Genomic DNA, 23,186 nt, shown 5'->3' on the forward strand with positions numbered 1-23,186 from the left:
AAGTTTTATGAAGATGAATGATGATTAAAAATCAAGGAACAGAGATACTTGTCCTGACTTTATGAAACCACAGGGTTCCAAAATATATCCTCCAGTGGCGCTTTTCCAGGCAACCTTAGGTTCAAAGACAAAATTGTGTATATGTCTGTATCAGTCCAGGTCATTGCACCCATCTATCATCCTTTCTTCTCGTGCCCAGACTACTTTTTTTGCTTCTGACAAGAGAAGTTAAACTTGAAGGCTGGAGTTTGCAAGCCTGAAATGTAACTGAGGCTGAATAAGGCAGAAACTGAGATTAGAGAAGGGAGCCAAGCTGGAAAAATAAGAGAAGCTTCTGTCTGAAGAGGGAAGGAAGAGAAAAAGAAGTGAGAAATGATCAGCGAAGAAGGATTTAGGTATGTGGCAATATATATAACTTCTTGTAGATGTATGTTTGCATTTAAATATAAATATGCATATAAGTAGACACTATCTATATACACATCTTCCTGCCCAGGAAAGTGGTGGAGTCTTCCACCACCATCCAGGGACTCCACCATCCCTGGAGGTTTCCAAGAGAAGGGTAGATCATAGAATCATAGAATTGCTCAGGTTGGAAAAGACCTTAAAGATCATTGAGTCCAACCACAACCTGACCATCCTACCCTAACAACCCTCCACTAAATCATGTCCCTGAGCACCACATCCAAACAGTTTTCAAACACACCCAGGGATGGTGACTCAACCACCTCCCTGGGGAGCCCATTCCAGTACTTCACAACCCTTTCTTAAAGAAGTTCTTCCTGATATCCAACTTAAACCTTCCACTGCTGCAACTTAAGGCCATTTCCCCTCATACTGTAACCTGTCACCAATGAGAAGAGACCAACCCCGCTCTCACTGGAATCACCCACCTTTCAGATATTTGAAGAGAGCAATAAGGTCTCCCCTCAGCCTCCTTTTCCCCAGACTGAACAGCCCCAGTTCCTTCAGCCTCTCCTCATAGGGCATATTCTCCAAGCCCTTCACAAGCCTTGTTGCCCTTCTTTGGACCTGGTCCAGCACCTTAATGTTCTTTCTGTACTGAGGTGCCCAAAACTGAACAAAGTACTCAAGGTGAGACCTCACCAATGCCAAGTACAGGGACAGGATGACTTCCCTTGTCCTGCTCACCACTCGATTCCTGATCCAAGCCAGGATGCCATTGGCCTTCTTGGCCACCTGTGCACACTGCTGGCTCACATTCAGCCGACTGCCCATCAGGTCCCTTTCCATCAGGCAGCTTTCCAGCCACTCCTCCCCAAGCCTGTAGGGTTGCCTGGGTTGTTGTGACTAAAATGCAGGACCCAACGCTTGGCCCCATTGAAACTCATACAATTAACCTTGGTCCATCAATCCAGTCTATCCAGGTCTCTTTATAGTGCCTTTCTCCCCTCTGGCAGATCAACACTCCTTCCTAACTTGGTGTGGTGACTCTGCCCATGGCAGGGGAGTTGAAAGTAGATGATCACTGTGATCCTTTTCAACCCAGGCCATTCTATGATTCTGGAATATAATTCTGTGATAGAGGATACTGAAGTAATTACTTGCAGTAAAGGCACTTCTATGCCTACATTAACTACCGGTAGAGATGAAGGAATCTCACTTAGATGTGATTGCCCCCAAAGCCAACAAGGCTGAAGGAGAGAGACAGGCAGAAAACACAAGGCTGGAAATGATGGAGGGAAAAAAGAGGCTGTTCTGGAAAAGGGAAAAATAAAGCCATGAGAACCTGTACTAAAGCAAGCAAAACTACACATAAAAAGGACATTGATGCTGTAAAATCAAGGATTCAGAAATTGAGACATGCCATGAGTAAAGCAAAAGGTGACCTACATCCACACTTCTCATCCCAAACCAGCACTGCGATGTAGTCTATACTGATACAGTCCCATAATAAATCCAGTCTGTGTACTGATACACTTTACCACACTGGAATGCTTCTTATTACGTGTATCAACGTTGCTCAGAACATCAGGAGCTGACTGCAACGTTGGCACAGAGGTGCTATTTCAACCATCCAACTTAGGTTAATAATCTACCTTTGGAAGAACACAGGCCTCGTATCTGGAGTATGGGCTAATATTTGGGGTGCTGCACAAAGCTGTAAGAAACAGCACTGCAAGATCTAAGCAGCTTTGGCATGACTTTTCAAATATGTCTCATAAAAAGGAGTGTGAAAGATATTTCATCCAGCTAACTGTTAGTAATAAAAGGCATAAATCCAACGTGGAGGCCACAGAACAAGGAAACAGTGGAAATAATCTGTGAGAAAGAGAGAAAAAAAAAACTTGCCATGTCACACAGTTGTTCCAAAAAATGAGATGTCAGATTGATTTTCACTACAGATGCTGAGTCAAGGCACTGGGCAGGAGGCAAATAGAAATGGGCAGATAAAGAAATACAGGGCAGTGTGTTAAAAAATACCATACACAATAAAAGGCAAATATTCATTCTCTATAGGAGGGAGAATCATCTTCTTTCAGTGGAAGAAGGTGGGAATCATCTTGCATTCATTTGGTTATTCACATCTGAGCTATGTATCTACAGTCCTAGAGGACTGTCACTAGAGAAGCCACAGTAAGGGTGTTCAGTGTTGTAGGGCACTTGAGTCATGAATAGGACTGCAGATATGAGACATCTATAGAATCATAGAATGGCCTGGGTTGAAAAGGACCACAAAGATCATCTGGTTTCAACCCCCTGCTATGTGCAGGTCACCAACCAGCAGACCAGGCTGCCCAGAGCCACATCCAGCCTGGCCTTGAATGCCTGCAGGGATGGGGCATCCACAGCCTCCTTGGACAACCTGTTCCAGTGCCTCACCACCCTCTGGCTGAAAAACTTCCTCCTAATATCCAAACTAAACCTCCCCTGTTTCAGTTTAAAACCATTCCTCCTTGTTCTATCACCATCCACCCAATCCAGTCCTTAGGGAAGTAAGCATATTTCTGATGTAGTAACTGGAAATTGATAATAATGTAGAGCATTAGGTGGGGAATCCATTCAACTCTAGGTAGGCATGTATATGAAGTTATAGGAGATTACTCCTGATCAAATGGGAGCAGGATGTTTGCTTGAAGATGCTCTGAAACAAAGTGAGATGGCAGTAAAAATATAAGCCCCAGGTGTCAAACAACCCCATTGTTGGGGGAAGTAGCAAGATGATAAAAGAGGAGACCTCTGGCTTGTGTCAGGAATTAAATAAAACATTTGGAACCAGATACAAAGAGGTAGAGATTGTCCAGGGTTGGTTGGACTTTCACAGTGCAGCAAAGTGCCAGTTGTGCTGTCTGCCATAAAGACTGGATCCCCTGGGAAGGCAACACTTCTGAAACTCCACAGAAGGAAACATGGTCCTAAAGTCAGAATGTCTTCACCTGAATTAGACCTGCATTTATGGAAATTACATTCCTTCCATCCTAGAGATCTCAGGGGATGGAAGGAAATTAAATAATAATAAGTTATTAAGCAAGGTTTGAACTTTCATGCTGAACTTTCTCCTTATGCCCTCCCTATTTCTGTCCTGGAAATCTGTTTTTGGTCTCAGCTCAAATAATCAAAGAGGAATTTTGCTGTAAGAAATGATCTTGTAATCCAAGATAACTTGATCTGTACAAAGGTCCAGTAACTTGCTTGAAGGCTTCTGTTACTTTTGTGAAGCGAGAGTCCACCCAGAGACAAGAGCAAAATCCTAAAATGTAATTACAGGCTTCAAGTTGGCTGCAGTACACATGCAATTATTTATATCATACTTTCAGTGATTATTCATGGGTTTCATATTGGGGTAGGCAGGGGGAAGGTTACCAGGTTGCAAACAAACCCAAAATTCAGAATTGCTTGCTGGGGAGAGCTGAGAGGAGGTGATGATGATGGGTAATAGAAGAGACGAGCATAAGGGAAATTGATTATGAAGGTTTACAGGAACATGTGGACTATTAAAAACTCTATTGCACATCAGTGAATTTCACACCCTTAGATTGACAGCACCTTTAAAGGGAAATCACACTTTCTATCATCTAATCAAGGTAAGCAGCAGTGTGGTTGGTCTCTCTCCCCAGCTCTCTTTTGACTTCATTTGGCCAGTTTAGAGAAGTTTAATGTTTGATCTGACTTTTAAGCGTCGTGAAGTTTGAACAGACCAGAGGCAGCAGAAAAGGCCAGCAGTAATAAACTTCAGCATTCCTCTAACAGTCTGCATGGAGTCCAGCTAATCATAGCTCTCCTCGAATGGCATTTGTTATTTCAATAACCCTTCTTTCCCCACGTCACCGTACATTGAGCTCTCTCTCAACCCTGTTCCACTCTGATGAAGGCAATGCACATTTGTGCCAGCATCTGGCTGTGAGGATCCCTTCATCATGTGGGGAAGAGTAGTTCAGAGCTGCCTGGGACTCTGCCAGGGACAACACCACCAGTCAAGTCCAGATCCTCTGCTGCTTTTCACCTTATAGAGTCATACTCAACATTGCAAACCCTACTGCAGTCAGGGGCCGGCATCCCTGGCTGTGTGTGGAGATAAACAATAAGACAAAGCAGTCTTTCATCTTAAAAGTGTTTTTTTTCAGCTGTGGATGAACTCAAAGTTCCCAGTGCCCAAGGAAGATTTGAACTCCAACACTACTGCCATACTCAAAAGCAGAAAGGTCCCGACGCAGAAGGTTGGGAACCATCAAAAGACATGGTGAGCACAGCACCCTTGGGAAAGGAAGGTTGCTATCCACATGTCAAAGCACAGAAATCATGTCAGAGAGATTACAGCCAGAATGGAATGGGCCTGAGACTACCTCCAGACTGGACCCGTCCATCTCAGGTTGGAGATTAGGAGAAATTTCTTCTCCAAATGAGTGGTGATGCACTGGCACAGCTGCCCAGGGAGGGGTGGAATCATTGGAAGTGTACTAGAAGAGTGGGAATGTGTCACTGAGGGATGTGGTTTAGTGGGTAATAATGGTGGTAGGTTGATGGTTAGCCTTGGTGATCCCAGAGGCCTTCTCCAAGCTTAATGATTCCATGATTCTTTGAATAGCAGGGTGCAATCTCAAAGGAGGATCCTGCTGGAAATGCAGATGATGGACAAGTTTAGGATGTCGGTGTGGGTGCAAGCTTGTGTGGTCTCACAGTGAGTTGTCAGCAGCTGCTACACAGCAAATGAGTCCAAGGAGAGGCAGCAAATTAGGCAAGGCTCTGGGACTGTAGGAGGCTGATGGTTTTGCAGATAAGGGATATGACCATGAGGCAGAACAGAGCTGTTATGCACAGCTTAGAAGTGGGTCAGTGTCAGGTTTTAGGAGCAAAAGTCACCAAGGGAACAGAAGAGGGGAAAGGTCTGGAGCTCGGTGGCTCTCCTATCAGGATCTGCATTACAGCCAGGATGTGTGAGCAGTGCTGTTCTGCTGCTGTCAGCAAGAAGTTGATTAAATCCATCAGTGCTGCGTGCATGAGCGAGACAGGGGCCCTTCTGAAAGCCAAAGGCCTGTATGATTCACAAGTTCAGAGGCCAGGAGGCTGAGCTGACCTCCTCCATAGCACAGCTCAGAGGACTCTATCCGCTTGCGGTGGTAATGGCCCCTGTAATTTCTCTTTGGCTCATATGCCTTTTCCAAAGAAGCACCCACCCTTCTTTCGGAAGACCTCAAGAGACAAAGAAATCTGTTATTGTGGGTAGTTTGTTCCAATGGTTAATTACCCCTCTTGCAACCATGTGTTTCTTTTGGCTCCTTTGGTTGCATCTGGACCGAATTGTTCCCCTGCTTTCTTTGTCATTGCTTTCTTTGGGAGATTTGGAAATAAAAAAGAAAAAAGAAAAAAGAAAGTAACACTTTTCAGGTTTTTCCTTCTATCGAGAAACCTTTGGCAAAAAGTCTTTGCACCACACACCTCCCTTCTGCAACAAACTTTTTTCCTCGAAACCTCTGGCCCTCTGGAATTACAAATTATTGCAGAATTACAAATAATTTCTGCAGCTCTTTGCTCCACTGATTCAGTGGCTCAAAACCTGCTCTCAGGTACATGGAGGGTTCCTGTCTCCACTTCAGTGGCATCCAATGCAGCTCATCTGATCTCCACCAGCTTCTCTTTCTGCATCCACGCAGGGCTTTGGTCCTGCACTCATTCTGAGCAAACCATCAGGATTTCTTGTTCACCATGGCCTCTCAATCCTTCTCCCTCTGCCAAAATATCCTCATTCTGTGAGAAGGGATGAGTTTTTTCCTCCCACCCTAGAAGCCTGACCTTGTGTTCAGCTGAAGGAAAAGCTCACTGCAGCTGCCTTCCTTGTGTATCTGTGCTGAGGATCCGTGCCTTCAGTTACTCAATACCTCCACGCTACAGATTGTTATCGTGTCAATATCAGTATCTTTAATCGTGCAATGAAAGACCAGAATGGATATGCACCAGGGGAAAGGAATTAAATAGTATGGGCAGCCTTGGATCTGCCGTGGCCTGCCCCTTTGCCTTCCTTTGGATGCTCTCTAATGGTTTTATGTCTAGTTCTGGGCACAGGACTGTGTCTATCCACGGCTGATTTACCTGGCCAAGGAGGATTGCTCACATAGCCTGACTGTGCCATCGACATGATGTGCACTGGGGCACAGAGAGCCTCCGGTGCTAAAGGAGCCATTTCAGAAGCATCTAATGAAATGAGATTGAAGCTCTTATATCCTTGAGGGGCTTTTGATCATTTCAACCTGGTTTTGACTGCATTTGGACCTGGATCTGCTTTCTTTCACAGCGCTTCTGTCTCACACCACAGACATCACAGACATCCCCTCTGAAATGCTCATCTCACAAGCAGCCAATTCCAGTTTTCCTGCAGCTTTTGTGGGGCATTTTCCTGGGGATAGACTAAGTAGGAGGAATGTTGAACTTCTTCCTAGCCTGTTTAGTTTTTCTAGGCTCAGCAAAAATTGTCTTCAAGTGTCCTTTATCTCCTGCAAGTCCAGCTAATGGTTGGGACCCAAGCATTGAACTACATCACCTTTTCACCAGTGATGCAGGATAGTGCAAAGAGTCAAACATAATACTGCACATACATTCAAGGTCACACTGGACAGGGCTATGAGCACCTGATGGAGCCATGGCTGTTCCTGTTCATTGCAGAGGAGTTGGAACTGATGGCCTTAAGGGTCCCTTCCAACTCTTAACCATTCCAGGATAATCCATTCCTACTGGCCAGAGGAAACTAAAACTCAGTTCCCAATTGTAATGTTATGGAAGGTGCCTGAATGTCAGTGCCAAGGCTGGTCTTGGATTCTAATGCCCTTTCTTCTAGGAAGGGAATTTTAATTTCCTATAAATGTCCAGATTTCAAGAATGCCACTGCAAGAACATTTCTGGGATAATTCTGATGGGCTGCAGGATTCTACTTGGCTGCAAGATTACTTATTTTTAAGATCACTGAGTTGCCTTTAAAGACAGATTCTCCAAGCTAAATTCTCAGGATTCTAGGCAGATTGCAGACTTATCTGTTCACCAGCTCCAGGTCCTGAACTGGGCACCATTCCTTTCCATCCAACTCTGTCAAATAGCCCCTCTTTAGATCACTTTGGCGACCTTTTCAGGGGGGAATTTTGTGCTAAATTTTTGCTGCTTGTGCATTCCCAGCTTCTTGTAATGCCCAAAAATTCCCAATTCCATGAGACCAGGAACCAGGATGCGACTGACTCAGACTGCTCTCCTGAAGCTGTGCTGATTTACACCAGCCCGGGGGAACGATGCTATAATTCTCCTCTCCTTTGAGTGAGTAGCCACAGTGACAACAGACTGAATAGATGACAAAATAAAACAGCTCGTGAATCTAGAACATGCAGCTGGAATTTCCCCAGTGGAGTCACAGTGTGAAACATCCAAAACAGGCCCATGAAATATGAATTAATGTAAGGACAAGGTTTTAATCGCAGTTACACAACTTTAAAGCTGCAGTAATTCCACAGAGCTCAGCCTGGTGACTGGATTTTTGCTAATAGAGCAGATGCCTCTAGTATACAAAGAACAGCCATTGGTCTCATTTTGCTGGTGTGAATTCTGCAGCGAAGTCAGTAGCGTAGCACAAATATTAAAGAAAATAAGAGATTAAAGACATCCTTCATGGGTTGAGTGATTTGCTGGTGTGACTGGACAGCTCTGTTCCTCTTCTTAGAATCATAGTATCACAGAAACATTGAATGGCTTGGGTTGGAAAGGACCTCAGGGATCATCAAGCTCCTACTCCCTCCCCCCACCACAGGCAGGGCCACCAATGCCCACCCTCCTCCTATGGAGGCTCTGGCCCTACCAGCAAGGTTATTGCACAGTCTCTGCTCTGAATATGCAGTGATGTTGTCGTTGTGCTGCAAATCAGAAGTAAGTGATATGACAATGAAAATCGGGACAGCCAGTTCTGGTCTGCCCCTCATTTACAAAGGGCTGTATCTGGTGAAGTAGTGCAGAGTGACCTCCTGCTGAGCACTGCAGATGTTTGGCTGCTCTAAGAGCAGACTGAGCTACGTTCAGCAGCAGGAAAATCATGCAGTGAGTTTGTCTGTCACTCTTTGCATCACCAGAGCCAACTCTTATCAGTCACATGGAGCTCACAGACCACGAGCCACGCTCTACCCTGGTGTCACCACTTCAAAGGTCATGGGGAGACTGACTTTTTATGAAGGCACACAGTGATATAGCACAAGGGGAACAATTTTAAACTAATAGAGGAGAGATTTAGATTAGGTGTTGGAGGAAATTCTTTACTCAGAGGGCAATGAGGTCCCAGCAAGAGCCATATGTGCCCCATCTCTGCAGATGCTCAAGGCCATGGATGGGAGCCTGGGCAACCTGATTTGATGGTTCACAGAATCACAGAATCACAGAATGGCCAGGGTTAGAAGGGACCTTAAGGATCATGAATATCCAACCCCCCTGCCACATGCAGGGCCACCAACCTCCCCATTTAATACCAGCACAGGCTGCCCAGGGCCCCATCCAACCTGGCCTTGAACACCTCCAGGGATGGACGGGGCATCCACAGCCTCTCTGGGCAGCTGTTCCAATACCTCACCACTCCCTCTGTAAAGAATTTGGCAACTGCCCACAGCAGAGAGTTGGAACTTTAATGTTCCTTCCAACCCTAGCCATTCTATGATGACTGGATTGCATGTGGGATCATGAATTTTGGCTTGGGAGTGGAGAAAGCAGCAGCTTTTTTTTTTGGAAGCACGCTGCTCATATCCAGGTGATAATGTAGAAACCTCTCAAGTGTTGAATCTTGTTGCAGTCCTAACAACACACAGATGTGACTTCATGCACAAGAAGGTATTCCATCCACGAGTAATCCCAGCAGTTACCACTCAGTGTAGCTCCAGTGAAGGTAGATTTGTACACTCGCACACTGCTAACTCACTCATATGTCATCAAGAGAAGGAACACACAATCAGAGGAATGAGCATTCCTGGCCTGAATGTTGCCTAGATTCTTCCAGGCAGTACATCCAAATTTTCTTCTTACAGAGATAAAGGGTGGCTCAAAGTAAAGAGCAACGTGTGGTGAGCCTTTGGTGGGACAGGTCAAGGTACACCAATGGGAACAGCAATGAAAGATTTCCCATGATCTAATAATTTATACAAAGCCTGGGATTCACATGCTCCTACAATCGTAAAACACCTATAGAAATTGAGGTGCCTGCATCACGTAAGTGTTTCTGAATATAGAGCTCATTATGTGAAAAACACAGCGCTGCTCAGGTCCAGAAGAACAATAGATCAAGCAGGAAATCAATGGCACTTTTAGTAAATTAAGGAAAATAACTGCATTGACTTTATACGTGACTGGGGAAAGGGACCCAGGCTAAAAATCTCATTCAGACCAGAAGAGAGGAAGCTTCCTCACATTCTCTAAACAAGTCTTCAACCTTTTTCCTATGTTTTACTTTGGGCAAGGCCTATTTTGAGGAGAAAATGTCATCCCACGCAGCAAATGTTTTAGAATAATCTGCTGTTGCCAGTAAAGAGTTAATCCATCTGTACGTTGACATCAGCTCTGATAACTGCATTCAGTTTTAAGCATGTGCTGGGATAGCTTAGGGTCAAAAGAAGGCATTTTTTAATTGGAAGTGGAGGTGGAAAGGAGATTTAAGGAAAACTGGAGGTGTGGGACACTGTGCTTTCAATATGGCTTTTTGTCCAGATTAGACTGTTTCCTTTTCCAGTTTGAGGGAAAGGAATGTAGAAGTGAAATGGGCTTGCACAGAGCAAGTGGAGATGCACAGACAAAGGGAAGGATGTTTTTACCTTTAAATTGAAAACCCAAATGTCCCCAGACCAAGATGAATGCGGACTCTGAACTACTGAACTGTGGCCGTGGTGAGTCCTGTAATCGGGCTCAGTTCTGTTCTGAGTTTCACAGCTGGATTTCCTCTCCCAGCATGCTCTACAGATGCAGTTCAGGATCCAAATCACCTCGTTTGCAGCCAAAAACATTTTCTCTTTTGCCAAAAATTCAGCATGAGTGCCTCTCTTGCCTCTGGTTTTGTCAATATTTCCCACAGAGGAAAAACAAACTCCAAAGGTTTTGCAACCTGTTCTGCTCAGTTAGAATAAATGCCTGCTCAGTGGGTTTGGTCATAGGGCTGAGGATACCCCACAGCCAACATCTGGGCGGCCCCATAGCAAACAATTGCCTTGTTTTTCAAGTGATGCTGTTTAGTTGCAGGCTGCCTGGGTGGCCTTTGGATGCAGCCTACAAAGGGCTCTTTTATCAGAGCGACCACACAGGGACACGGCCAAAATGCTCTTTGATTGTAAGGATGCAACAGTGTGAATGCCTTCTATAGCACATGCAATGCTATTTATGCTGTACAGCACATAAAACCGAGCCCTTGGTGCACCCAGTGACTTCAGCATCTGATCACAGGCTCTATGGAAAGCAACTGCAACTCCTGATCTTGCCTCATGTTTACTCCACAATGTCTTGGCCCTTTGCAATGGATGGATGATCCCTCAGTTGCTCAAGGCTGCAACCATATCTACCTGCACCTCTTCTCCAGCAGAAGCAACATCATTCTGAAAGAATTTCCTCTCAGTCTGTGCTAAGGGATGGGCTCAATGATAGCCAGGGATGTCCAACTGGATGAGAAATATGCATTTCTTACTGCAGCCTCAGATATCTGCAACTACTACCCTCAGACTCCCAGACCCACTGGCAATCACAAGCCAGTACCAGAGGAGGTAAAACTTTATAACCGTTTTTCAGTGAGTCTATCTAGTATAAGAAAATTAAATCTGATGCAAGGCAAGTTGTAGCACGGACTTCAGCACGGAAAATTCCCCCTTTACTACAGATCCTCAGTTTCCCTCTGCTTGTTAACTAACCTGCAAAAAGCAAGGTACAGAGAGGATACTTTGCTTAGAGAACTGGATACAGCAGGGCTGCCTGGGAGCAAGTTTGCGCTCCCTTCCCCCTCTTGGTCATGTGCATTTAGCAAATGTGCTTTTAATCTCATTAATATTGTTTGAAAGAAGCAGTAGTGGATGAATCATCTGATGCAAATGAAAGAGTTTAGGGAATACATGCATTTTCATTAGCCTAACTTCTCCTCCAGCACTATGTATTAGTATGGAATTAATCCATTAATTCTATTGATTTCTATTAATATTGTGCATTCCATCAGTGCTCGAATCCCCATGGATTCCCAACCCTCTCCAAAACCATCTATAGGAACTGGCTTGTTTAATCAACATTGCACAACTAATCGAGGCAACTGTTCGGGTCAGGAAGCAAAGAAGAAAATTCTTTCTAATTGAGACTACGGGAGGAACGTGGGGAGACATAATTATTACTGCTGGAACAGGGCCAAGGATACCAGCAGATGAGCTCCGCTGATGTTGTCAAAAGTGCCACAGAAGTTGTCACAAGCACAGTCAACGGTGGCAAAAGCATGCCTGCTTGCCTGTTCTGAAGTCCAGCTGGCACTGCACCGGATGGAGTAGGGACAATGGTACCCTAAAATCCAATGGGATCTTCTCAGACATCTTTCTATCTGTCAAAGATATTCATGTTCAGATATTCACTTTCAGGAAAAGGGTGGATGGGGCACCAAGGGACGCGGTCAGTGAGCACGATGGGAACGAGTTGATTTGGGGATCTTAGTGGTCTTTTCCAACTTTAATGATTCTATGAATCTGTGATTCTATACAAGTGCAACAACTCCAGGTAGGACGAAGAAAACTTCTCATATTTCTACATCTGCAAACATCTCACCAACAGTTTGTAAGAGTCACATAGCGGGATGGCAGCAGTCAGAGAAGCACAGAAGTGACGGGAGGAGGAGGATTTGAGAGACTGTCAAAGCTGGGTTATAAAGATGGGTTTTCATGTTTCTGGCTCAAAGCTGCTGGGATTTCCTCATTGCTCAGGTGATAGGATGGCTCTGCCTCTTGTAGCTTTTTACTCGAAGAGGATAAGTGAGGTCTTTGATGTTAAAAAAAAAAACAAATTTCAAGTCTGGGGCTCCCAATACAAGAAAGACAGGGAGCTGTTGGAGAGGATCCAGAGGAGAGCCACAAAGATGATCAGGGGACTGGAGCACCTCCCCTATGAAGACAGGCTGAGGGAGCTGGGCTTGTTCAGCCTGGAGAAGAGAAGGCTCTTGAGAAACCTCCTTGCAGCCTTTCAGTACCTAAATGGAGCTTATAAACAGGAGGGGAGTCTACTCTTTGAAAGGGTAGATAACAGCAGGACAAGGGGAAACGGTTTTAAGTTGAGGCAGGGAAGATCTGGGTTGGATGTCAGGGACAAGTTCTTTACTATGAGATGGTGAGGTGCTGGAACAGCTGCTCAGAGAGGCTGTGGATGCTCCATCCATCCCTGAAGGTGTTCAAGGCCAGGTTGGATGGGGCCCTGGGCAGCCTGGTCTGGTATGAAATGTGGGGGTTTTGGTGGCCCTGCATGTGGCAGAGGGGTTGGAGCTTCATGATCCTTGAGGTCCCTTCCAATCCAAGCCATTCTATGATTCAGATGAAAGCAAACATGACAAAGTTCCTATTTAAACTTAGCTTATTCACCAACATCTTGTTCTGGCAGTCTCCTCCCTGGGCAATCAGTGCAGCAAGCTCACCTTTCCACTGAATCTGAACATTGAGTCTATATCCAGTGACATTTTTGCAGCCCTCTCCCAGCAATATTTAGTCTCAAAATGCCTTTGCAAAAGGCTCTCTCTACTTCCCTCATCTTAATCCTGCCTCATTTTCAGCAGCAACCCAGATCCTGTCTCTTGCACCCTGGCCTAATTATTAAATAACCCTGTCAAAGTATCCAGTTGTTTGCTGATATTTTACTCACAATTAGAACTATGAATGTGCTCCATTAGGTTTCTAATATCCTTTATGCTCGGGCTGACATTTGGGGAGCTATTTTATTACAGCCGGTGCTCTGGGAAATGGGGCTGCAGTAGTTAGCATCAGTAATGGAGTTATTGACCCCAATTTTATGAATGCAGGAAGGTGTTTGAATGTTACACCCTCCAGTGTCCAGCAGGTTCTCATTGTCTCATACCAATGTCTGCTTTGGTAGCTGTCACAGTTTGGTAAGATTAGAATCTCACCATGTCCTAATATCCAACCTGAACCTCCCCTGGCATAACTTGAGGACATCACCTCTTGTCCCATCACTGGTGGCTTGGAAGTAGAGGCCGACCTTCACCTCACTCCAACCTCCTTTCAGTGACTTGTAGAGAGTCATAAGGTCTCCCCTGAGCTTCCTCTTCTCCAGACTGACCCATCCAGCTCCCACAGCTGCTTCCATAAGACTTATGCTCCAGATCCTTCACAGCACCTCACAATAACAGGCCAACCACCCCCAGCATCACTGGCAGAATGTCCCTCCAGCCTCCATCAGCCGGTAGGACCAAGGAATCCCTGTTGTCACCAGCAAGAAGGTATTTCTTTCATCAGTTTGAGGTTGAAACATGGAGTTTGGCATCACTGAGCAGATCTGAAAGGCTGCACAGCTGTCTCAGCATCCATTATAACCAGAGGAGAGACTGGGAAGGATCTGTCTGCCTACACAGTGGTGCTCCATGCACTTTCAATGCCTTGGGAAGACAAACAGGGTACCGGGGTTGTTACATCACCAGGAGCTCCACCTCTTCTTAATAAAGAAAAGAAGCTTTTAAACCAAATTCTCACCCTCACCCCCAAAAATCACTGCAGTAATCTCTTTTTTAACAGCTGGGTCTGCCTCTGGTCGATCACCAAGGGAAGATTCAGTATGCCCCCACCTCGCCATTACCTCCCTCAGCACACGCACACCCTTCTGCAATAACAAAGCTCCAGCCTCTGGCTCTGGAAATTAAATCTTATCTCTGCAAACCACTCCAGCCCCACATACCCAGGATCCCATCTCTCCCTCTCATCTGGCTTTAATAACGACATTGTTCCCCTTCGGAAGGGAAAGGACGGAGCCCAGCTTAAAAGGAGCTGTTTAGCTGGCAGCAGTATTACCTTCCTTTGCCCTTTGATTTCTGATTTTCTTTTTTTTTTTGGTTGTTGTCGCTCTTGCATTTTTTATTGAGCACCCGGGTTGAATGGCTGAATAAAATCGAACTTCCCAGCTGAGACCACAGATGCTCAGCTGTGCATACCTTAGGGAAAAGAACGTGTGCAATTTCCATTTTGGCCAATTATTATGCAAGGGAATCTTTTATCCTGGTGGGAAGGTGTATTGGAGGAAGAAAAGCTTGTGGAGGTGCCGATTATCTTTTAAAGGAAAGCTGGCCATTTGAAAGTGGTGAGCCAGAACTTGGGCAGACGTGAATCAGCAGAGATCCTTCATAAATACGGCGATAAAGAGCTAAACATTCAGCTGGGGAGCTGGGGCTGCAGCTGGAGATGCCCACATTTATTTACGTGCCAATCAAATTCTCATTGGTAGGTATATTTTGGGGGGGTTCTTTTGTAGTGTTTTCATTCTTTTTTTTTTTTTCATTTCTTTTTATTTTCTCCTGGCCACTGGAAATCAACTGGTTTGCTTACATTCACATTTCTGTGACTTGATTTCATCCCAGAACAGCAGCATTCCTCCCTTCCACCCTCTCCAAGTGTGCGTGGGTCACTCAGTGCCACTTTTCACACGAGCCGAAATCTTTGTTTTGTTTGTCTTCTTTGTGCTCAATTTGGCTTTCCAGACCATCTCTCCTTCACCCCTCTTCATTCTCCCAGCTGTTTGAGATCCAGGGCCCTGTTCTGAGATAGGTTACCTCCCTGCAGATGCAATCATGGTGCACCACTGTGAAGACTTGGTGCCAAACAGAAAACCACCCCAAGGGGCAGCTTTGCAAAGCTGTGGCCTTGCAAGGTTGCTACAACTTCCCCTATTTGAGTCAGGGAACACTTAGGTACTTAGAAAATGATGTGTTTGGGGTAGGAACTGCTGCTTCTATCTCCAGCAAAATTCCTAGCATCATTCTGAACTCCATAGAAGAAACCACCAGTAACATGCCATGATGCATTGGCTCCCTGTTGGATTTCTAAAGCTTAAGTTGATAAATGCTTATGGAGGAGAAAAATAGCAATATTCCCTATCTGGGACAAAAAATGACAATGGTCCTGAGCAAATAATTCCAGAGAAGCTTGTAAAAGTTTCCTTACACCCTGCCCAATCTCAACCATTCAAGAACCATTGCAGCCACCCCTACACACATGTATCAGGTTAAAGCCCTCCCTAGTGACATCATGAGCTCCTGGGACTTTTCTTTGCCCTGAGCACATCCATTCCACCATATTTGCATCCTTGCAAAGAGCTGAGAGCCCAGTGAGGAGGAGCCCATGCAGCTTGGCAAGGATGGAGTGGGGAGGGAAACAGCATGGGGCTGGCAGATTCAGACGCAGGTCATTAGCTTTGTCCCAAAGGGATTGCCTTTAACTTTGATCAGAGCCTCTAAGAAGTGTTTTGAATCCAGGCTTATCAAAGAGCTCTTTAAGTCCTACCCCTCCATCCCTCTTGCCCCGAGTTATTGACTCGGGGCTCCATGCTGTGCAAGCTGCCAAGGACCTCAGGTGGCTGTGCTGTTTCTTGTTCCCCACTTAGTTAGATATCACATCCTTCCTTACCCCAGCAGAGAGGCTGATATCTTCTCTCTTCCCTCACCTGCCTGATCAGCCTCAGATAGCACTCTGGGCACAAACAGCCTAAGGACTAATCCTGAAAGACGCGTCTTCTTCTCCTGTGCTGACACCCTCCCCCTTTCTGCCTTTTTCCTCTCCCTTCCTCCCCCTCCTCCGAGCATCTTCTCCTCCTGCTGGGTTCATCTCTCCATCTGTTCTCCGTCCACTTTCCCTCCCTGCTGAGCTGGGAATCAGCAGGACTGTAGCACAAAGCTGAGTTTGTGCTCGAGCCTGGCCTCACCCCACCTGCATTGCTGAGCCCCCAGCAGCCTCTCTGGAGTGCGGGTGCTTTGCTGCTTGCAATTAATTTCTTACAAAGTCAGAGATGTGAAGGAAGAACGAGTCTGAAGAGCTGGTGTTTCTGCTCCGTGTTTTTTTTTTGCTATTCATGGTCCCCTGTTATTGGATGGATGGCAGATGTGGTTCTGAACATCCTTGGAATTTGGACTGGGTATGCACAGAAAGCAAGGAGAAAAGCAAAATGTTGTGGACACCCGTCCTGGTGGGATGAAGCTGAACCATCCCCTGGGGCTATTACAAATGCCTCCGTACAGCCTCTGAGTTAAAAAGTTTCTCTGCTATCAGTGCTGAGCTGGAAGTGCAGTGAAGGCTCCTGTTGGACTGACCCTTGCTCTGACATCATTAAATCATTCATTGACTCCACAAAGTAGCATTTAACCTTCCCTGACCCAGATTTACGTAGGAACAGCCATTCCAAGGTACTTGTCATCCAGCAGTGACCAACAGAATATGCCTAAGGAAGACAAGACACTGGGTCCAGAACATAATATTGCCCTCTGAAACCCCTCAGGCTATGGATGTCCTGAGCCAGAAGTGCTTTCTACACAAGAAGTGAGTCTCAGTGTATTTGTCATCGTGAAATTTGTCTGTTTTCCCTGTAATCCATGTAAACACCCATCACACCCTGCCACAAGCAGTTCCACAGCTTATAGAATCATAGAAATATTAAGGTTGGAAAAGACCTCTGAGATCACCAAGCCCAACCTGCACCATGCCCACTGACCATGTCCCTCAGTGCCACGTCCCCATGGTCCTTGAACACCTCCAGGGATGGTGACTCCACCACTTCTCTGGGGAAAGGCCTTTGGAAGACAAAGAGTCTCATGGGCAAGGCATCTCCAAACAAGACAAGTGTCATTGAGTAACACTCAAAAACACTCTTGTAAACAGAACTATGACCTGGAAATGTGCTCAGCCTCATCAACACCACTGCTGCTTTCAGACACGCAACACACTGCTCACACTAAACCCACACAGATGATCTTTGAGGTCCCTTTCATCCCAAGTCATTCTGTGATGATTCACTCATTCTATGATTCATTTGTTCTGTGATCATCTGATCCTGGGGCTGTCCCTGTCAAAAGATTTTCAGGAGGATGAAAGCCCCCCCAACTTTTGAAACAATACAAATACAAAGCTGATGGTCATTTGATACAATGTGCAGAGAAAATATTGTGTAACGGGGACAGTAAAAAACACCTTAAAGAAGTTTAAATAAAGAAAAAAAACTGGAAAAGTTGAGAAAGGAAGCTTGCTTTGTGATGCCAACTGAATTGTCCCGTGCAAGCAAGAGGAAAAGGAGGGGGAAAACAAGCTGGGTGATTTAACTGCTTGGCTTTGGTTAGTGGATCTCATCTTCAAAGTTTTGGAAAAATCAACTTAGAAGGGAAAAAAATTGAGAAATATTTGGATAATAACAGCCCTGAATTCCTGAGCTGCAGTACAGCTACAGCCATAAGTATAGGGCTCGGTATCTTTCTCTCTTTCTCTCATGATCAGACCTTCTAGGGGAAAAGAGTGAAAATGGGAGTGTAAATAGGAGGGAATATGTCACAAATTTTGTGAAACACATTGTGATTTTGGATCAGAGGCAAGATTTGCCCAGAACAAACTCTACTTCCCAATGGGACATGGAGACCTGAACTGAAACAGGTGAAAACAACACCAAAAGGCCAACCCCAAACCCAGACAGGCCCACTGAGAGCTGCCATCAGTTACATCAGGCACTGGCACATGGCACATCAACCCCAGACCCTTCTGCAGGTGGTCCTTCTGCCACCCAGACTGGGCATCCTGGAGCTGCAGCCCCTGAAGCAGCAGGACTGGCAGCATCAAAAAGGTTTTCCCTTCTGCTGGATTAGAGGAATGCTCTTCTTCCTTTCAAACCCCATCACGTTCTTAGTCTTGGGATGGCTGAGAAAATCTGCATTAAATACACTCTGACAGGCCCCCTGGGCATAACCTTGAAAACAGTGGCTTCTCTCAGCGTTTCCTTGCTATTAAAAGAGTGTGAAGAGTTCCTATTTTTACACCAAGGGATGGTGTTTTCCATGCTCAGAAATGGGTGGAAGACACCCGGTCTCTATGGTGTCCTCCCCACACAACCCATGCCCATCTCCTCCCATTATTTTCAGTGCTCTGCCTTGATTCAGGTTTTCCATTTGGGGGCTGGGTGTAAAATCCCTGCTTTCACCTCATTTGTTTCTCTGCCTAAACCGAAGCTCCCTGAGCTGCTCCTGCTCCTTGCCCTGCAATAGCTGTAACCGTCATTACAGCTCAGTTTGCACACGCAGCAATTGGGTTTTGCATGGATTGCCTCTGCTAACCAGAGTCCCTATCTTTGCTTACAGAGCAGATAAAAACCTCCTTTAGCAGTAGTCTGCAAGGAAATATGCATGGCAGCACTTCTCAAACGAAGTATTTTCGGGGCCGCGTGAGGAATACGGCAAATTATTTCAGGCTCAAAGGATAAAATATCTTCACATTAAGGTCTAAACACAAGCAAAGAAAAACCATAAAGCCACAGGCTCCCGCCTCCGGTCCTGCATTAAAAGATACGGTTCTTATAATCGCAGTGCAGTGGGTGAGTCAGGAGAGTGTGAGGTTTCCTTTGCTCTTTGGGGCTTTGATGAGTAGCTACGGGTTGTAAAAGAAAAACTCACGACCTTGTTAAATTTTGTGCTGAAATTTTACACGGCTACTTTAATTGATTTGGAATAATCCATCTTCATTCCGCGAGACTGTTTCTAAAAGAAAAAAAAATAATCTCTTTTCTTTCAGACTGAGAGACAAGAAGTGCCTGATACATGTGGTGTACTGAGGGATGTGGTTTAGTGGGGAAATATAGATGGTAGGTGGATGGTTGGACTGGATGAGCTTAGAGGTCCAACCTTAGTGATTCTATGCTTCTCTGAACACGGCTGTTCCATCAAAGGACCATCAGTAATCTAATGAAGCAAATAGGAGCTCTGCAAGACTGGCAGCACCACAGAGTTGGTTGGCGGCGCTGCCCGTGGCAGGGGGGTTGAAACTAGATGATCTTGGAGGTCCTTTTCAACCCAGGCCATTCTGTGATTCTGTGAAAGAGGGGATGAAGCACTAGAATGGTATCAGGACTGGAGGAACCCTTCAGACGAGTTCTATCCATCTACCAGGATCTGGTCCTGGTGGCTGCTGCTCTCCCTGTGCAACCAAATGGATGTTGCAATGGTTCAAGCTCTATGTGACTTCCTCTTGTTTTTTCATATATGCCTTATCAGGGAGGATCAGGCTGGATATCAGATTTTTTTCTCCCAAAGAGAGGTCAAGCATTGAAACAGGCTAGCCAGGGGGGTGGGGGAGTCATTGTCCCTGGAGGTGTCCAGAAACCATGGAGATGTGGCACTGAGGGATGTGGACATTGGGCATGATGGGGTGGACTGGGGTTGGACTTGGGGATAACAGAGCTCTTTCTCAACCTTGACAATTCTGTGATTCTATGATGGCATCCTAACTTTTTTAAAGGCTGGCAATGTGCTCTCCCATTCATTTTGCTCTGCTACCAAGAAGCACACAAAGAACATTTCATCTGTAAACACATGCTCTGAACCTCTCTAAAGGCATGCTTGCATTGGATCAGGGTCACCAGGGCCAGCTCTCCATCCCCATGGGGAGCAGGGGGCTCACAGCCTCTGGGAGGCAGGCACAGCTCTGTGAAGGCTGATAATGCACGGCTGCAGCCAGATCTGCTTCAGCTGCCAAACACCACCTCAGCAACAAATGTAAAGTTTGGACTGAGCTTTCTGAAGTTTTCATGGCTTTATTAGTAATGAAACAGCGAGTGTGGCTTAATTAGCATCTCAGATCTTCATTTCTTTTGCCAGATCAGGCTATAAGATTTTTGGAGTACCCAGCCTTCATCATGAATTAAAGCATCAAAGACTTGAGAGCTTGCATCTCGATTTTTGTACAGCTGAAGACCAAGACTCAGGCCTTTTAGTCAGACACAGCTGCTAAAAAACCCTTAACACTCCCTCTCCTTGCACGTGAGTTGTTGTATTCTTTCCCACGCACATCTGAAGCAATGACTTTGGTCTTCTCTCAACATCTCTGAGCTACGTTTCTCTGTTCTGGCTTGAAATGTAGCTGCTCAGAGCTTTCCCTTCCTCAAGACTTCCTCTTCAGCCGTGTTTTCTTGCAGGATGTTGAAAAATCTCTCAGAGGAGCTCCAAGGCCTCAAAGGGGTTGTGGAAACCACCTCTTCACACTTCAGTTGTTCAGGAAATGTATCGAATCCTCCCATATTTTGAGGAGTTTAAAGGAGGTCTTTCTGGTGGCATGCAGCCAAGAGGAGAAGGCAGCTGGAGAAGCAGTCATCCTGGAAATACCTTGAAAGGAATCGGCACACGGGAGGGTTTTATGCATCCCAAAGGCAATGGAAGGTCGGTCGTTATTTCTTGCTCATGTTCCATTCTGCAAACACTTTTTAGCAGTGGTGTGAATCTATACGATGATCATGGAAGCATAGAATCATAGAACATAGATTCATAGAATGGCCTGCGTTGAAAAGGACCACAATGATCACCTGGTTTCAAACTCCCTGCTATATGCAGGGTCACCAACCAGCAGACCAGGCTGCCCAGAGCCACATCCAGCCTTGAAAGCCTCCAGGGATGGGGCATCCACAGATTCCTTGGGCAACCTGTTCCAGTGCTTCACCACCCTCTGTATGAAAAAATTCCTCCTAATATCCAACCTAAACCTCCCCTGTCTCAGTTGAAAACAGTTTCTCCTTGTCCTATCATTATCCATCCTCATAAACAGCCGTTCTCCCTCCTGTTTAAAAGCTCCCTTCAAGTACTGGAAGGCCACAATGAATTCTCCCCAGAGCCTTCTCTAATCCAAGCTAAACAAGCCCAGTTCCTTCGGCCTTTCTTCATAGGAAAGGTGCTCCAGCCCTCTGATCATCTTAGTGGCCCACCTTTGGACTCAATCCAAGAGCTCTGTGTCTTAATTCATGATGTTTCAGAGCATGGGTAAAATTCCTGGGGAATGGAATGGTTCGTACAGAGGTTCCAAGAAATACTCTGCTATATTTCTAAAAATATGCAGACAAATCAACAGCGTGTCGTAACAAAAGGATTTTCTATTGCTATCAGTTGTTTTTTTTAAGTTTGATCACCTTTTTTAACAACCCTGTAACACTTTTCTTGCTTCCCTCCTTGGCATTCAAGAGGCAAAATGGGGAATATAAGAGATTCAACCTTCCACACACACAGGGGATGAGACATTGCTTCACTTTGTCTTTTCAACATGAACCTAAAAAAAAATAAAAACAAGGATGGTTCAAAATTTTTACCTATATCACCACGATATAGCAATGAATTACTCTGGGTGTAAGCTGCTGTGACTCCAGCAGGTATCTGCCCTGTTATTAAGTGACTGCAAGGAAGAAGAAAAATTGCTGTTATCTTTTGGATATATGGTTTTTTTTAATCCTCCCCTAAACTGGTTTTCTGTCATGAGATAGAGGAATTCAGACTTCACAATCATGGGACAGGGCTGTTGGTATTTGACAAGTATTACAAGGTTCTGAGTGATGTGCTGAGCAGTTAATGAAGCCACCTAGAAAAGCTGACGTATTTGCATTCATGTTAAAAGAAAATAATAATAATTTGAGGCTGATGAAAAGTGCTTCTCTGACAGCCCTGGAGAACGTCTTTTATTTACCTGCAGAAGTGAAGCAACCTCTGCTCCTGCTGTGTGACTGCTGTTTCAGAAGGGATGAGCCTGAGTTGGGACATGATTGATCTATGCTGAGGGTGAGCTCCATTCCACATCTCTACTGTCTGCAGCCTCATTTGCCAGGCTCAGAGGCAGCCAGAGCACCTGTGAGCTGTGTGTCTGGGTTTGGGGTATCTCAGCCTCTTTCCCATCCCCAGCTTCAGCATATTCACTGATCCTCTTGTGAACCTTCTTTCATTCCTCCCTTTCTCTTCCCTTCCCTTTCTCCTTCCCTTCCCCTTCTCCTCCTTCCCTTCCCCTTCTCCTCCTTCCCTTTCCCTTCTCCTCCTTCCCTTCCCTTCCCTTCCCTTCCCTTCCCTTCCCTTCCCTTCCCTTCCCTTCCCTTCCCTTCCCTTCCCTTCCCTTCCCTTCCCTTCCCTTCCCTTCCCTTCCCTTCCCTTCCCTTCCCTTCCCTTCCCTTCCCTTCCCTTCCCTTCCCTTCCCTTCCCTTCCCTTCCCCTTCCCCTACCTCTTCCCCTTCCCCTTCCCCTTCCCCCCTTCCCTCCTTCCCTCCTTCCTTCCTGCCTGCCTCCCTGCCTGCCTCCCTTCTCCCTTTCTCCCTTCCTTTCCTGCAAGCCTCAGAAACCTTCAGACCAACCTGCCTAGAGAGCTTTCCTTCAGCATTTCTGTCCCAGAAGCTTTTTCTGGGTCACTTTCTCAAAGAAACAGCTTCCTGCTATTCCATAAACCATGGAATCACCAAACTGGAGGGGATAATGTCAAGCCTGAAGTGACAGAAGATCTTCTGGGACCCCAATATTTTAATACACTGCAGCCTGCCCTCAGTTGACTGCACAGCTTCTGTGCTGAGGTCTGCTTGGGAAAGTACTCCAGCACGGCTTTGAATGGGCTGGAAAAAAGGTTGAATTGATGAAGATCCCACTCTCTGCATTAGGCTTTGTCAGGATATGCTTCACTGCTGAGAAAAGCAGGAGGGAAGAAAGCATCAGGGAGAAACAACAAAGAGAAAAG

General features: G+C 45.7%; 1 protein-coding gene across 2 annotated transcripts in view; it reads right to left on the reverse strand.

Moving 5' to 3' along the window:
• Positions 1-23,186, reverse strand: part of GFRA4 (GDNF family receptor alpha 4) — a gene marked incomplete at its 3' end in the record, with an annotated part of 66,213 nt that overhangs the window by 26,038 nt on the left and 16,989 nt on the right. The gene's annotated exons all lie outside the window — the stretch shown is intronic.

The sequence above is a fragment of the Tetrao urogallus genome (assembly GCF_951394365.1).
Source record: "Tetrao urogallus genome assembly, chromosome: 4".
NCBI lineage: Eukaryota > Metazoa > Chordata > Aves > Galliformes > Phasianidae > Tetrao > Tetrao urogallus.